This window comes from Gymnogyps californianus, chromosome 1 (genome assembly GCF_018139145.2).
Source record: "Gymnogyps californianus isolate 813 chromosome 1, ASM1813914v2, whole genome shotgun sequence".
NCBI classification, from domain to species: Eukaryota; Metazoa; Chordata; class Aves; order Accipitriformes; family Cathartidae; genus Gymnogyps; species Gymnogyps californianus.
The window spans coordinates 72733418-72745551 of record NC_059471.1 but is presented as its reverse complement, the minus strand read 5'-3'; the positions used below and the strand labels follow the sequence as shown (position 1 = coordinate 72745551).

At 45.9% G+C, this 12134-nt stretch overlaps 1 protein-coding gene across 1 annotated transcript in view; it reads left to right on the top strand.

The window, feature by feature from the left end:
• The first annotated feature begins 9946 nt into the window (after positions 1-9946).
• Positions 9947-12134, top strand: part of TMEM131 (transmembrane protein 131) — a 102001-nt gene continuing 99813 nt past the window's right edge. The window contains 1 exon segment of the mRNA XM_050893147.1: positions 9947-10016. The gene's annotated coding sequence lies outside the window, so the exon portion shown is untranslated.

Sequence of the window (12134 nt, the reverse complement as noted above, 5' to 3'; positions counted from 1 at the left end):
GTTGTTGTTGTTGGTTTTTTTTATTAGGGACAGTAGTTTCAAAAATATGCTTTCTCATCTCTTTTCTTATATAGTTTTTCTATTCAAAGCCTTGGTGTTCCCTCTTTCTGCCTTTCAGTCAGTCCACCCATGTTGTATCTCAGTTTTCTGACTTTAAACAGATCACAAGACTTACGAACCAGATAAGAATCTAACAAAGCTTCACTTACCAATATTTTTAAGTGTTTTGCCTTCCCCATATTTTAGGAGTGATGTGCAGGTAAACCAGAAGGGATAGTAAATAACCATGTTTCAAGCAGGATCGAGAGTTTAATACCAGCAAGTTCTGGACATGACCAGCCCTTGTTGGGCTCAGACTCTTGATTACGATACTGAATGATCTTTGCTCTCTATCTGGCATGACTGCTGCTATGCAACATTTTCATGCAGCTTTATTGTTAAAATGCAGGTTATCACGGCAAGTATGTACTTTGGCAGCTAATTTATCTTGGTTTGTTCTTCTTCTTGCAGATTTATTTGTTTCATTTTTAAGTGTGGTGTGGCTTTCTGCATACTTCCAACACCAGCAGATGTTGCTTGAGGGAGAAGCTGGACTCCCCAGATCCATCTGTCGTCGTTGTTTGCCCAAATGGTTCTCTGGGGATGTTTCTGTTACCAGTGTTTCCATGAAAGCAGGCTGATGGCTGGCTGCACAATCCCCAGCCAGGAAGTCCCCTTGGCTGCTTCTCATCCAGTCCCTTTCTTCTGACACGTCCAGCTTTGGTGGCCTACAAGGAGTGAGGCCTCCTCCTGGAAGAGCTATTGAGTTCACTTGAGACACTGATGCAATCACGCTGTGTCAAAGTACAATGAGAAGCAGAAGAATGTTGGCAAGAGAAAATCCTGTGTAAGCTATGATTAAGACATTAACAGAACCGTTGTTTATTACTCAATTTTCCATCACAGCAACCAAGATCAGAGGTTTTGTCTTTTATCCCCCTATGAAAACCTTATCTGGATCAAGTTGAGTCATAGTCAGTTTACAGATTTTCCGCGGGACTCCCTCCCACGTGGGTTTTTCAAGAACTTGCAAATCTACTTTATTCAGCTCAGCCCTCTATGACCACCTCCTCCCCATTCACCACCTAAATCATTTCTGCGCAAGTAAGTCTGGATTTTGTTGCTTACTGTTTGTTTTGGAGCCACAAGAAACACATTTGTCTTCGAAAAGCTTAATTTCATTTCAGAGTAATTTTAAGTATGTCAATTTAGAGCTGCTCTGGTTTTATTTTTTTTCTTTGGTTTCAATATATTGTCATTTTTACATGTTCTTGAACAATCCAAAGGGATTATATACTATGAAATATGAAATTATATACTAAGAATGTTGTTGTCACAAGAACAGTTTGCTTCCACTGTGCGATGACTGGCAATTCGCTCTGTATCTGTTTACAACTGCTGCAGAAGCCATTGAGAGAGCTGACTACTGCAACTAAAAGTGTCTGTGCAGAGTGGTGCATGCAGTTGCTTGTGGTCTGAGCTATCTGGATGTAAGCCAGACTGGTCTGGATATCAGGTAGCTGCATTAACCAAAAGCTCAGAGCTGTGTTGGTAAGTCCTGCAGAGAGAGTGGTTATGGTAAGCATGAGCACAGCGTCACACTGCTGCGGTTTCAGTTTTCATATCAGAGCCGGCCTGCATCCTGGCAGCTCAAAGTGTAAGAGTAGGCAAGCAACTCTCCACACCCATCCATGTAGACATAACCCTTGAGGTATGTATAAGGTCTTTTAATATTCCAGACAGGGCATCAGTTCCCAAATGCTCTGTCTTCTCTGGGTTCTCAATTCTCCCCCCTGTTCTTTCTGTTAGATGGAATTCCACCTCCATCCTGATGCGTGCCCAGAAATCTATACCTCAGTTTGGACAGGCAAGGCTGATAGCTCTTGTGTCGCTGAGGGAGAGCAGCACCTGGAAAAAGAGCAGCTGGTTCTTATTAGAAACAAACTTCTTCAAGAAAATCAACTACTTATTCAGGAGCCTCAGCTCAGGCTTCCTTGGCCCTCCAACCTACCGCAGCTCCTCATCCAAGGCAGCGCTTCATCCTTTGAATCTTTTTGTACTCTGGTGTGTAACAAAAGACTGGGATGTCTCACACTCAGCCATATGCAGACTGGGATTTGATAGACACTAGATACAATTTTGCAGGACAGTAAGACATGCTAGCACCGTTAGGATAAGCCGGCATTGGGAGCTGCAGCCAATTCCTGAAGCACCGGCTATATCCCATTTGTGGGACTTCTCAGCCTCACGCTGTTACTGAAGCCTCTTGCAGGAGCTGTGTTACTCCTGTCCCACTCAGCTGGTGCCACTTCTCTTTTTTTCTGCCCTGACAGATCTGGTATCTCCTCTGAAGAGTGAAAGGGAGGAGACAACACTCATGAGCTCCGTACCTCAGCTCTGCAGACCCCGCTCTTTCCCCCAGAGCCTATAGCACAAAAAAGGACAGCACAGCACATTTTAAAAGGTGGGGAGGTCACAAATAAACATGGAAGCTGAGGGAACAGAGCCTTGAACAATTATACTAATACAGTCTATAGACCTTGGGGCTAACCCTTACCCGTAAATATCTCTGTATTGCTTCTTGGGAGCCTTTATTTCCCAGTGTGAGAGATGAGATAATAAGCACTTGGAGACATGTTAAAGTGATGTCAATCAGTCCACAGCAATAAAATACCAGGGAAGGTCTTTGCAAAGCTACAAAGCTGCACCATGAGAGTCTACCCTAGCTTTTGGTCTCATCTTTTTTTTTTTTCTATTTTAACATGCAGAACCGAAAGAGATGCTTACCCACAGCAGCAAAGGGGAAGTCGGACAACAGTGAAGAGCCATCATTTATACAATCCAACCCAGAAACAGAAATGAAAGAGACAGAAGACGACCAAAAAAGAAGAAGTGCACACCCGAGAGCCTGTACCCAGAATGCCAGTGCTAATGATAAGATAGGCTACCTGAAAGGACAGGAAAATCCAGACATCCACCTACACAGTCTTCATATCATGTAGCATATGTCTCAGTTAAAATGGAGAAAATATCTAGAGCTGTCTGAAGGGCAAAGAGAAGAAGCTAATCATCAAACTATTCAAGCTTCTCCAGAAGAGAGATTTTTAAAAGTTGGAGAAGACGACACACCACAAGCACATAGAGCAGGAAGAAACGGATGGAGCTACTTTCAAATTTTAAGGCATTTAATCGAATTCTACCATCAGAATTTCATCCTGCCTCATCTCGCAAGTTGATCTCTGTGTGCAGATGTCTCTGACTTCGGTCTCCTTCTTTGAGGATCAGGGCCCCAGGCAGCAACTGGAATCCACAGCCCCTGACGTGTGCCCTCTTTGCATGCTTCATCTATTGCTCTGTTCAGCTCGTGAGTTGAAATCAACAGCACCTCACAAAAATGCCTTCCTATGCCATAGGGATATCTGGGTTCCACGTGCATTGGCAGGTAACCTGGGACTGAATAAACTCTGGCCAAGAATTTCAGATGGAGGTGTCTGTGGCTGGGCTTCTAAATCTGCATGGAGACAACTGGATAAATGATCAAGCATGCTGATCATTTTCAAATTGCCATGAAAATCACTCGTACTTCACCAGTCTGAGTATTAACTAACATCTTTTCACCCAGGCATGGATAGCCTTTGGCACTGGCACATTATTGCAATGTTGTTGGATGTGCTCATCAGAAAAGATACACATAGCTGAGTATATCACCATTTTGGCAGAATCCCATTTAACTGAAAGAACGTTTACAATGAAGTTTCAACACTCAGAAAAGCTTTACGAACTTAAGAATGTAGTCTGTGTATCTTTGGGCTGAACAGGGTATTTGGTTGGTCAGCACCCTGTTCGGGCCCATTCATTTTCCATTTCTTCCTCTTTTCTCTGCTTTCTAATGCATCAGTGGATAGCTTCTGCAGACAAGGGTGTTTTTGCACCAGATGCCTCCTCTTCCAGCAGAAAAATCAACATACGGAATTTACAACACAATTAGCAGCTATCTAGCATGATTCTGAGGGTACCACACTACGATACCATGTCAGCAGTCTTGGTTTTCTACCAGACTATCATTGAGAGGAGTCCTGTGTCACAAAGTTCCAGCGTTGCTGAATCAGTGTGGAGTACAGGGGGAATAAATATCACACATCTTGCTGTCACACCAAAATACCTATCAGCTACAGCAGAAATTTTACCAGGTTGCCAGACACTGAGGAGGCAATACTACTGTGCTGGCAGCAAAAGGGGGCTGTATTGCTGTACCCTTGGGGAATGAATCTGGAAAGTCTGGAGCATACTAGCAAGGCATCTAACAAACACATGGTCGAACAGGAGCCGTTCCCTTCACTGACAGTACTCTTATGCACAGAACTAACCTGGTGTTGAAGTCTTCTGCCATGTTGGACTTTGCGGGGGGACTGAGCCCTTCGTGCTGTATCTCCCAAGTTCGCTATGTCCCAGTGCATAGCACCACACGGGACAGGGCATGAGGACACTGATAGTGCATTAGGTCAAGTAACAGCGGTCTGTCACTCAGCACGGAGAGCTCGTATCACTATGCTACAGCCGTACAACACCCATTTCTAGCCAGCCGCCTCTGGGTGCCTTCACCTTTTTTATATATCAAACCTGTATGCCAGACACAACTAATTAGGTCATCCCAGATCAGACCAGCCCACTCTGTCTGGTGCCAAGATCACAGTAGGAGAGAGGGGCTATGATATGGCAATTGCATGACACTGATGTAGCAGTAGGGAAACATGAAATGGCGGTCAAATGAACAAGGCTAATACTTATTGCATGCAACTTTCCAGGTACGTGTCCACAGCAACAGTTCATGTCGTAGTTCACAATAGTGATACTACAGCTAGCACTATTGCCAGCAAAATACTGCATAATTTCTTTCATTAGAGGAAACCGGTAAACCAAAATCACAGTGTGTCATGGTTTTTATCATGGCAAAGCTGAAAGCAGGCTCTCATTGGGCAAGTGTGTATCATAAATGACGAGCCTGATCAGGTGGTGATCACCCCTTTCTCTGAGAAAGTAACTTCTGGATCGTTACATTTAGTTCATAAAATGTAGAATTCTTAAAGAAATGAAGGATATTTTTCTCAATGGGTTAGGAAAAATTATATGACATATCTTGGATTTTAATTTAGGTGTATGATCACATGAGTGATTAAGTGAACAGAAAATAGAAGTAAAACAAATAATAAAAAGGCAAATTTACCACTGTTTATCTAGAAAATAAAGTCATTAAGTAAAAAGTAACAAGGGTTCACTGAAAATAAATGTTATAGACAATCTTGAATATTAAAACCCCAACATATTATATCTACTCTGTTTTCTTCATGCACAAGTTTCACAATGCCATAAATGAAATGTTGGAAACAAAGCCCTCCAATGACTTGAAGCTGGCACAGACAATGAAGTGGGGGGGGAGCCCTCAGCCATTTGTCCTCACTGCAGGGTCGCCTTCAGCACACAGGTCCAGCCGAGTACCAGAGGTGCAAAGTATCGGCAAGTAAAAGACACACCACAGATCCAGAGGGTGGTAAACCCAGTTTTAGGGTGCTCAAAAATGTAACCAAGTGATGAAAGCGCTGAAGTGATGCAAACTCATTTTGGCAGCTCAAGCTTATTGAAACATTTCTAAAAGGACAACTTTTCCCTAGCAGACTCAATGCTGGTATGTGCATTGTTTCTGTGTAATCCATCATAACGTCAAGGCAAATGAGGCAGTTTAAGGAACAGCAGCAAGAATTATCTGGAAGAGTGGTTTTATAGAGAAAGGTTAAAAGAGCTTAATACATCTAGTTTTGTTAAAGCAGAGGTAGATGGAGGCATGTCTCCAGCCAGCAAATACTTAAGTAATGCAAACCTTAAGGATGGGGAGGAAATACTTGGGCTTATACATATGGGAACAAGTAGGAGTAAATGAAAAGAGGGTGGGAAAAGACTGAATATCAGAAAATCTTGTTGGCAGTGAAAAGCAGAGCTTGTACAAACTTTTCAGGGGAAGTGGTGGGAATTCTTTAAGTTACTTAAAAAAGAATTTGAAAAATACTAATAAACAAGCTACCAGGAGTAAGTCTGTACTAGCAGAAAAGTTGACTGGATGACCCAACGGCCTCCTCTCCCCATTTCTTTCTTTGCTTGGTTTATTTTCAACCAATTGACAATGTAGAACATTTGGTAAAAGCAAAGAGAAAGTAACCTGGGGCACATTCACAACAGAATGCCAATTTAAGAGACTGTATTTCCAACTGTGAGTTCCTGTTCTCCCAGCAGAACCTGAGAAAGGGACCCCACGAACATTTCTCATTTATTCAAGTGCAACATCACCTGGATTTGATCCATGTCCCACAGAAGAGGTAACCCCCTGCAGGAGAGACAAGGCAGTTCAAACATTGGATTATTGCTTTGGGAGTCTGTCAGGCAGATAACGTCTAATGAGTACCAGCAGTTGAAGAGGTGACAGCTTCTAACTAACCGCTCTGCCACTCCCCCAGAAGTTTCTGCCTCCACAGCAAAGGTGGCAGGACAGAAACCACACATCTGTATTTTAGCAGTTCTGGTTCCTTGCCCAGAAAAAGAGTATAAACTATCAACGAAAGTAACTTCCATGACAGTTGGATGCTGACACTTGGGTGTGTTTAGGAGGAATACTTTAAACTACCATAGCTCGGTAAATGTTGCAGTCTTTAAGTACACACCTTCCCACTGAAGGTAGGCAAGACTGAAGGTAGACCAACCATACCTCTTCTGGTGTTAAAGTTACTCTGTTTTAGCAATCAAGCTAACAAAGCTGACAATGGCTGCAGAATTCAGAATACGGCTCCCCATTTCTGATGTGTTCTCCAGTAGAACAGGGCATTTCTTCACCTGATGAGTCAGCTGTTGAACTTTAGTGTCTAAGTATTCGTGCAATTTCTGTTTATCAACACAAGTACATTTCCATAAGAACTATATTCTATGTCTCGTCATAGTTTCTTATAAGTTTTTTTTTTAGTAAAGGAACTGTTTTTGAAAAAACTGTTCAATAGGCTCAAGCAATACTGCAATATCCAAATGTTAATATTTATATGCACTGCATGCATAAACCAAGCAACTTGAAGAGCCTCAAACATGTATGAAATAATATAACCCAGATTAATTCAGAAATAAATTAACAGAATGCTTTTTGCTTTATCATTTACAGACATTGAACCATATTGTATTGTTTTTCCTGCACAGAAAACAGTGGGAGTTCTGGACAAAGATGAAAGGGAGAATGTGTACTGCAAGCTATTTGTTTTCTACACATCTAATAATATCTTCTGAAAAAGACATTCTGTATATAGAACAATTAAAAACTGCCCATATTTTAATGCTGTAAGGTTTAAGATTCATACCATACCATAATGGTAGGACTTACAGTTGTTCTCTCATTTATACCACGGCCTTTTTTTTTTTTTTAATAGCACAGTTGGCATTTCCATTTTTACTCCGAGGCAGATTTTGCCATCCTTACATCTTAGTTTCATTAGAGTTCCCATTCATTTTAGTGGGTAGGATGCTCTACAGCATGAATTACAGTGAGAAAGTCTGGCTGCTCCGTTGTGCAACACTGGATTTCAAATACAAGAAATAGAAAATAGTTGACTTCTTTTTCCAGAAAAGTAATGCGCATACAGCAGAAGCCTAGTTAAAAAGGTAAAATCAAGACCATACAGGGTCCACTGTAATAAAGAAGCAGCACTAACTGCCATTTGTCTTTGAGCTCTTTACTTAGATTTGATTGTGCTCTTTAATGTACATACCTATCCCCCCCAGACATCAACATGTAGGCTTCTGCTCCCAGATCAGGCTTTATATTTACTGTGGTTTGGGCGGTTCTGAGAACTGTGAACAGAGACTCATGCTCCTAAGTCACTGATTCATGTACATCCTTTTTCAATGCAGCGGTCAAAAGATCATGCAAGTTTGAAAGATTAGTAATTACACAGAAGCCTTTAACTTGATTCCTTATGCATCTTCTAGAAATGATCGCTGTTGCTGGGGAAGGCTTCGACCCAATGTTTCTAACTTCCCATTTCTCCCTTGAAAATAAACCTAGTTGATGCTGTGGCCATAGTTCAACAAAACAACAGTATCCACAATTTCAAGGTATCTTTCGGGTGTTTGAGAATAAAGAACCATGTATGTTATGATTGTGCAAGAGCCATAACAAATGTTACTATTTTTAGTTAGGCTGTGCATTAGTCAGTCCCTTAGAGACTCTGCATCTATTACACTATCCAAATCTATTATGCTGTTGTGACAGCTGAAATTCAACCACGTGTTCAAGCACTTCAAACCCAATGTAACATGTTGATCACACACATAGGGAAATGAATGATTAAGGAATGGAGCATGGGTGCATACAGCTTTTTACTCTAAAAAGCTAAGCCAGTTCATCAGTGAACAGAGACTATTTGTACTACAGACTTTTCCCTCTGCTGCTTTATCCAAGATTACTTTGGCAGTATCAGTCTTGATCTTGGACAGCGAATACCCAGAGCAAGCTATGGCTGCGGTTCCCATCTCTTACTGGCAGCCTCGCTACACCGCACGCCTGGTATCACAGCTCCTTTCAGCATTGGTGAAACGTACCCATTTGCCAGTGCAAATGTTGCACCCGCTTGACAGATACCAACCTCGTACTTGTAACAACGTGCCTTCTCCCCCACTGCAAATTCACTTCATGCATTTCGCAAAGGCCCTATGGCCACCCGTGTCGCTGAAACGGACGGTGACAGGTACGCGTCTTTCCTCAACGGCGGCAGACGCGCGGTATCACGCCCTTGCTCTAGCACAGAGCCTCACACTACGCCTCAGGCGTGCAATACCTCGCTGTCCTCTGATTTTATTGCTGGCGAGAGTGCTGCGCGGCCAGGCCCGGCCCGGCAGCGACGGGGCGGATTCCCTCACTGACAAGGGCTAGCGACATCCCTGCCCCGCGACATCCCGGGCCTCCAGCAGCGCGGCCGCGGGGCGGGAAGGTAAGGCACGGGAAAAGGACATAAACACCGGAGAAAAACGTCCCCGCCGAGATGCCGTTGCCCCCCCTGGGGGGGGGGGGGGGGGGGGGGGGGAGGGGGGCCGCCCCCGCCCCGCCAGCGAGGCCGCAGGGCGCCGCGCACAGGCCGCCCCGCGCACCATAGGAAACGGACCTCCCACCGCCGCGGCTGGCCAGCGCGCCGCAGCCCTACGCGCAGTCACCCTCCCGCCACCATCTTGAATGTGGGCAGGAGAAGCCCCGGTGCCCTCCGTAGGGAAACAGTAAGAGCGACAACCCCACCCCTTCAAGAGAGGGGGAGGAGAGAGCACTAAAGAGGCGGGATGACCCCACCACGAACAGTCAGCACCTGCAGAAGACCTGAAGTCACATTTAAAAAAAACCAAACCAAACCAAACCAAACCAAAACAACCCACTCCCCGAACTCTCTGCCCTGGATGGGGGAAAGGGGCGGCTTGCCCGCACTTAAAATGGCACCTGCTTCCGCCCTCCCCCGCTAACCCCGCCCCCTCAGGCAGGGGGCGGGGCGGCGCGGCAGCAGGTATGCGCCTCTGTGTGCGTGTCTCCGCGGGCGCGCGCGCGGCGCTGGCCAGCCACCTCCCCCTCCCCCTCCTTTTCCCTTCCCGCCCCGCCCGCCCGTGACACACGCGTCAGGAGACGCAGCGCGCTGCGGGGTGCCCTCCCCTCCCCGGCCCCGCCCCGCCCCCTCCCCCGCCCCTCCCCGAGCTCCTCCGCGCGCGCGCCGCGGCCCGGCCGGAGACACGGCGGACCCGCACCGGCTGCGGCAGCGCGATGACGGCGCGGCGGGAGGCGGCGGCGGCGGCGCCCGGCTGCCCCGGCTCCCCCTTCCCTCGCGCCGGCAGCTGGGCGGCTGCCTGGCGGGGCGCGGCGCTGCGCTTCGCCCTGGCGGTGCTCCTCCACACGGCCCGGGCCGAGAAGGAAGGTGAGACCCAGATTTCCCTTCCTTTCTTGTCCTTCTCCTCCTCCTCCTCCTCTTCCTCCGGCGGCGGTTGCGGGGCCGCGGCCCGCGCGCTGCCCGGCGGCGGTTGCGGCGGGGGGGAGGGGTCCCGGCGCGGGTGCCTGCCGGGGGGCGGCTGGTGAGGCTCCCGGCCTCGCCGCCCTTTCCCCCTCGGCGGGGCCGCCGGGGCCGGCTGCCCGCCGTGTGGCCGCCGCGCGGGGAGTCGCTGGCGCTGCCCCCCCCCCCCGCCGCGGCTGCCGAGGTGCGCCGGCGGGTCTGCGGGTGTGTGTCTGTGTGGTGGCGGGGGGGAGTCGCTGCCGTTGGGGCGAACTTGGTGGGGTTTTTCCTCCCTGACAGCGGCGGGGATGGAGCTGGAGCTGCCCTTTAAAAAGGAGAGAGGGGAAAGGGGGGGGGGGAAGGCTTTCTCGCGTTGAGCTGGTTTCCCTGCGGCAGGCTTCCAGCAGGAGACCAAGCCAAGCCAAACAGATGGGCAAACCTGCCTGAGAAAGGGCAAAAATGCACGCTCGGAAGTGACAGCGAGACCCCCTTCGCCTCCCCGAACTTTTGACAGGTGTCTGACACCTTCGCGAGGTCGATGGCGTTGTCTCCAAACTTTAGTGAAAGTCAGACGGGGACTTTTTAACTTCTAGTGGCTTTGATTTTGGCACATTGTCTTTTCATTGTGGTTTAACAAGGAAAAAAAGCCCCGAGCGAAACACCTAAGCATATTCTGTAGCATTGCTGAGAACGGCTTTCAAGCATTTCCAAGGTGCAGACTCATGGTCTACTTAAAAGTGTGGCTGTGTGGCGGTGTTAAAAAGCAGCAGATAAATGTAATGCATTAGACAAGTAGGTGAAACAGATTTACTTCAGCTGACAGTAGAATTTACTTTTCAAGCAAGTTGCTGCACTGGAGGAGGGTATATTGGAAGGAGATTGAAATGTATCAGGCCAGATGAGGTCTGAGAGGATGAAACAGAACAAGAATAAAAAAGAGTAAGAAGGGTATGGAACAGGAGTTTAGCAAGGAGGTTTTAGTCATGTCTCTAGACCAGACCTGAGGGAAGAAATGCGTCCTAATAATGCATGTATCAGAATAAATGTAGATATGCCCTTCATTTTCTCACGAAGGGCTCAATTTGAGTAATTTCCTGGTAACTTGTTTTTACAAATATGATGATGTTGATATTAAGGTGATAAAAAAAATCAGTTTTGCATCACAGCCACTCTTGTTCACTTGACTTTGTCTTCGGAGAATTTAACATTTAGAAGACACTGTGAAGAAGATACAGTATCCTTAGAGTGATGAGAATTTGTAAGGCTGTCAGTTCAGTCTGTAGTGTCTGGAGGGACTAGAAAAGTTCAAATGCTTCAGAAATACCTATTTTTAACTCTGATTTTGATTGCATTCCTTTACAAGTAATAGCTTATGTGAGTTTATAAGCTTTATTAGTGATGTCATATACTGGTATGGTGGAATTGATTCATGCCCTAACAGTTGTGACAGTTGGGGCCATGGTCTGGCTTTGTTCATTTGTGAAGGAGATACTGTTTTTTCTCTATGGACTTCCTTGGCATTCCTAGATAAACAAAGGCGGGTTTAGATTCACAGATTTTGAATGGATATGATTGATGTCCTTCAAGGAATAGTTTGTACTGATACCATTTCCTTCTATTGATACAGTCTATTACTTGAAACTTATCCCAGCAACACTTCTGTCATTTTCAAAAAGTGAATTTGATTCTCGTACAGAACATAGATTTTTTTTCAGTCTTTTCTGATTTCTGACACTCATTTTTCTTCCCAAGTTTTCTGCTGCTTGAGTGTAGTCTGTGAGTGGTACATTTAAGCTCACTAACAAGTCTTGGTTTGCTGTTTTGGGTTTTTGTTGGGTTTTTTTAAATTCATCTTTTATGGACTCCGTAAAAGAATTCCTTGACGATCTGCATTTGTGGGTCACCGTTGAAAACTGTTGTCTTGGAGTCTTTTCCTTTTGCTGAGTGCAATGCCCGTTTATACCCTGGATAAAAGAAAGTGGAGTTTTAAAGCAAGACAAAGTCGAAAGTGACTTGTGAGATCCGGTCCCACTGATCTTAAACTAC